The sequence below is a fragment of the Pyrus communis genome, chromosome 14 (genome assembly GCF_963583255.1).
Source record: "Pyrus communis chromosome 14, drPyrComm1.1, whole genome shotgun sequence".
NCBI lineage: Eukaryota > Viridiplantae > Streptophyta > Magnoliopsida > Rosales > Rosaceae > Pyrus > Pyrus communis.
In genome coordinates, this window is record NC_084816.1 from 14400914 (window position 1) to 14406347 (window position 5434).

Here is a 5434-nt window from a genome sequence, read left to right on the forward strand (position 1 = left end):
AAACCGTCTAGTCCAACAAGTGAAGGATCTGAGCACTTTAATTGCGAAAGAGAAGAAGAGATGGCGGGCAACCAAGATGATCTTCGAGCTTTGGAGGATTTTGCTCAACCAATCATACCAAATTCACCTTCATGCATCTTGCTGCCCACAGAAGCTAGAAACTATGATCTTAAATCTTCACATTTCCATATGTTTGCTTCTTTTTATGGCTTACCTAATGAAGATCCTTTAGCTCATATTAAAGAATTTTACAATGTTGTGAGTGGTTTACCTTTACACGGAGTAAGTGAAGCAAATCTGAGGATGAGAGTGTTCCCTTACACCTTGAAAGATAGGGCCAAGGGTTGGTTGATGACTCTAGTACCTGGTTCACTCACCACATGGGATGCCGTGGCTAAGAAGTTTTTGGAAAAGTTCTTTTCCACTCAAAAGACAGCCACATTAAGGGGACAAATCTTCAACTTCAAACAAGATGATGTAGAATCTTTCAATGAGTGTTGGGAGCGCTTTAAAGGCCTTTTGTTGCAATGTCCACACCATGGGTTACCTCTTCACTTACAAATGCAAATTTTCTATGATGGACTAACCCAAACATGTCAATCAACTGTTGATAATGCAGCAGGTGGAGCTTTGAAGAAAAAGAATGCTCAAGAGTCATATAACATTTATGAGATGTTGGGATCTAATGCTCAACACAAAGATGTAAGGGGTAAGAGAGTTGGAGTATATGAAACAAGCTCTAATCATGATCTTTCTTTGCAGGTAGCTAACCTAGAAAAGAAGCTTGAATCTGTGCTCAACATGGTGCCAAAAGCAAGTGAAGTGTGTGCCATTTGCAACATACCAAGCCACCTTACTCATCAATGTCCATCTAGGGAGGCTTACCCCGAGTATGTCCAAGAGCAAGTGAACCTCATGAATTCTTACAATCAAAGGCCAAGGAATGATGTGTATTCCAATACATATAACCCAAGTTGGAGAGATCATCCCAATCTTTCGTGGAAGAACAACAATCAATTCCAAAACTTCCAACCAAAACCTACTCTTGAGGATACGGTTAAATTGTTAGCCCAAAATACCTTGCAATTCCAACAAACCACCAATAGCACTCTCCAACAACATTCGGCGGCTCTAACCAAAATGGAGAAACAATTGGGGCAGATTGCAGATGCCTTGAGCCAAAGAGAGGTTGGAAAGTTTCCAAGCCAACCTGTGATACTCCAAAGGAACCAAGAGCAAGCCAAAGCAATCACTACACTTAAAAGTGGTAAGGTTATCAATAATAGAGTTGGCAATGAAGTTACTAATGAATCTGATCATGTGAATGCAGGGGTTACTCAAGGAGAAAATGAGAAACCAAATGAGGAACCAAGCCATGCTACTCCCTCGTTTGAAGCACCAAATCTTCACAAGCCGAGAAACCTTACACTCCACCAATACCATTCCCTGGAAGACTTGCCAAGAGCAAGCAGGATAAGTCATTTAAAGAGATTTTTGATATTCTAAGTAAGGTAAATGTTAACTTACATTTGCTTGATGTCATTAGGAACATGCCAGCTTATGGGAAGTTCTTCAAAGAGTTAAACAACTACAAAAGGAAGTATGGACCACGTGAGAAGGTAGTGGTGTCCGAGAATGTAAGTGCCGTGTTGCAAAGAAAACTTCCACCAAAGCTCAAGGATCCAGGAAGTTTTTCTATCAACATCATCATAGGGGACAAGAAGGTAGAGAAGGCAATGCTTGACTTAGGTGCTAGCATCAACTTAATGCCTTATTCCGTGTACCTTCAACTAGGTTTGGGGGAATTGAAAGCCACCACCATCTCATTACAACTTGCGGACAAATCCGTGAAATATCCAAGAGGTATAGTAGAGGATATTCTAGTTCAAATTGATAAACTAATCTTGCCTGCGGATTTTGTAGTGTTGGACATGGAAGAAGCTCCTATACATGACCGAGAGTTGCCTATTTTGCTTGGGAGACCGTTTATGGCCACGGCCAAGACCATTATTGATGTGCAAAATGGACTCCTCACTATGACAGTGCTAGGAGAGACCGTTCAATTCAAAGTGTTTGAGTCTCTTTCACATCCTTCTTCATCTCTTGATTGTTATGCCATTGATGTGCTTGATTCGCTTGTTTTCTCTAAGTTCTTGCAGGCACAATCTAATGAACCATTACAAACTGTTTTGAGTCAATCTCAAGATGAGTTTGATGAAGAAGATGCACTTATGGAAGAGGTAGCTGCCTTGGAAGCATTGGCACTGTATCCTTTGAATATTTTACCTCTTTTAGAGCCTTTAGAACCATCGAGGTCACATTTAACCCCTTCCACTGTTAAGGCACCAAAACTTGAACTTAAACCACTTCCACCACATCTAAAGTATGCATATCTAGCTGAATTTGAAACTCTTCCAGTTATCATAACTTCTGACCTCACCCCAAATGAAGAAGATAAACTAATTAGGGTGTTAAAAAAGTTCAAATCAGTTATTGGTTGGTCTATTGCAGATATCAAGGGAATAAGCCCTACCATGTGCATGCATAGGATTCTTTTGGAAGAATGAGCAAAGTCAACCCGTGAACCACAAAGGAGGCTCAATCCACACATGAAGGAAGTTGTGAGGAATGAAGTGTTGAAGTTGTTAGATGTGGGGATCATATATCCCATTTCTGATAGCAAATGGGTGAGTGTTATTCAGGTGGTACCTAAGAAGGTGGGAATCACGGTAATGAAGAATGAAAACAAAGAGCTTGTGCCCACAAAGCCCACGGCTAGTTGGCGTGTTTGCACCGATTACAGGAAGTTGAATTCTAGCACTAGAAAAAATTACTTTCCTATGCCTTTCATAGATCAAATGCTTGAGAGATTGGCAGGTTACTCACACTATTGTTTTCTTGATGGTTACTCAGGTTACAATCAAATTGCAATTGCTCCGGAGGATCAAGAGAAAACTACCTTTACTTGCCCGTTTGGCACATTTGCATATAGAAGAATGCCTTTTGGACTTTGCAATGCTCCAGCAACATTCCAAAGATGCATGTTGGCAATCTTTTCTGACATGGTAGAAAGATTCATTGAGGTATTTATGGATGACTTTTCAGTGTTTGGTTCCTCTTTTGATGAATGTCTTAACCATCTCTCTTTAGTACTTCAAAGATGTTAGGAAACAAATTTGGTTCTCAATTGGGAAAAGTGCCAATTTATGGTGAAACAAGGAATTGTGTTGGGGCATGTAATCTCTAGCCAAGGAATGGAGGTGGACAAAGCCAAAATTGACATCATCACCAATATGGCAGCTCCCACAACCGTGAAGGGAGTAAGAAGTTTTTTGGGACATGCGGGTTTTTATCGTCGTTTCATTAAGAACTTTTCAATGATCACTCGTCCATTATGCAATCTGTTAGCTAAAGATGTTGTATTTCATTTTGATAAAGCTTGTATGGATGCATTCAATACGTTGAAACATGAATTAACCTCGGCCCCTATTATTATGGCACCAGATTGGTCTTTACCTTTTGAATTAATGTGTGATGCCTCTGACTATGCTATTGGTGCAGTTTTAGGGCAAAGGGTGAACAAGCTCCCACACGTGATCTACTATGCAAGCCGGACTCTAAATGATGCTCAACTTAACTATTCCACAACTGAAAAGGAGTTGCTTGCTATTGTTTTTGCCTTAGAGAAGTTTCGGTCATATCTTGTTGGATCTAAAGTTATTGTGTTTTCTGATCATGCAGCCCTTAGGTACTTGATAACAAAAAAGGATGCTAAGCCACGCTTAATTAGATGGATACTCTTACTACAAGAGTTTGACTTGGAAATTCGAGATAAGAAGGGAAGTGATAATGTTGTGGCTGACCATTTGTCACAGCTCAATGAAAACCATGGAGTTGGACAACCTTTGCCTCTAAATGAATCATTTCCAGATGAACAACTCCTTGTTATTCAAGAAAAAGAACCATGGTATGCTGATTTTGTTAATTATCTTGTTTGTGGTATAATTAGAAATGACCTTTCTTTTCAGGAAAGAAAGAAGTTCCTTGCCATGGTAAAGCACTACGTTTGGGACGAACCATATTTGTTTAAATATTGCCCTGACCAAATCATTAAGAGGTGTGTTCCAGAGAGTGAGCAACAAAGCATTCTAACGTTCAGCCATACATTGGCATGTGGAGGACATTTTGGTGCCAAAAAGACATCTCTAAAGGTTTTACAATCTGGTTTCTTTTGGCCTACTTTATTCAAAGATGCTTTTGATTTTTGTTCTAAGTGTGATAGGTGCCAGAAAATGGGGAACATTAGCCGAAGAAATGAGATGCCATTAAACAACATTTTGGTGGTGGAGCTCTTTGATGTTTGGGGAATCGATTTCATGGGACCATTTCCATCCTCTTTTGGTTACTTATACATATTAGTGGCAGTAGATTATGTATCCAAATGGGTTGAAGCCATTGCTACAATAACTAATGATCATAAGGTTGTTTTGAATTTTCTTAAAGATGTGATTTTTTGTAGGTTTGGAACCCCAAGAGCTATTATTAGTGATGGTGGCAGCCATTTCTGCAACAAACCCTTTGAATCCTTGATGAAGAAGTACAACATCAACCACAAAGTGGCAACCCCGTACCATCCTCAAACCTCAGGACAAGTGGAGATTAGCAATAGGGAGATCAAGAACATTTTGATGAAGACCATGAGCCCTACAAGGAAGGATTGGTCATTGAGGTTGAATGATGCACTATGGGCATATAGAACAGCATACAAGACCCCCATTGGCATGAGTCCTTATCGCCTTGTGTTTGGGAAAGCTTGTCATTTGCCAATGGAGCTTGAACATCGTGTATATTGGGCCATCAAGAAGTTCAACTTTGATTACAAGGATGCTGGAATAGCAAGGAAGCTCCAACTTAATGAGTTGGAAGAACTCAGAAATGAAGCATATGAGAATGCCAAAATCTACAAGGAACGGACTAAGCTCTATCATGACAAGGCCATCCTACGGAATGAGTTTCACCAAGGTATGAAAGTACTGTTGTATGACTCACGTTTGAGACTTTTTCCAGGTAAATTGAAGTCTAGGTGGGTGGGACCATTTAAGGTGCTGCAAACATTTCCCCACGGAGCTATGGAGATAGAGAACATGAAGAATGACACCTCTTTTAAAGTCAATGGGCAGCGATTGAAACCATTTTTGGAGAAAGTGGAGGAAGAGCAAGTTTATCAAGTTGTAGATTTTCTTGAGTTTACAACACCGTGAACAAGCTACCATGTCTTGCCTAGACATTAAATAAAGCGCTTACTAGGAGGCAACCTAGTGTGGTTTGTGTTCTTTCCTCATTTTGTGTTTATGTTGTCACCATTCCATATTCTTTGCCTACTTGCATTACATACAATTTTAAGCATCGAGGACAATGCTTTGGTTAGGTTTGG

At 40.0% G+C, this 5434-nt stretch overlaps 1 non-coding gene across 1 annotated transcript; it reads right to left on the reverse strand.

The window, feature by feature from the left end:
- Nucleotides 1–434: 434 nt before the first annotated feature.
- On the reverse strand, nt 435–545 carry LOC137716651 (small nucleolar RNA R71). Its single transcript, XR_011065716.1, has one exon. It is a non-coding gene; the product is annotated as a small nucleolar RNA R71 (small nucleolar RNA).
- Between the last annotated feature and the right edge of the window lie 4889 nt (nt 546–5434).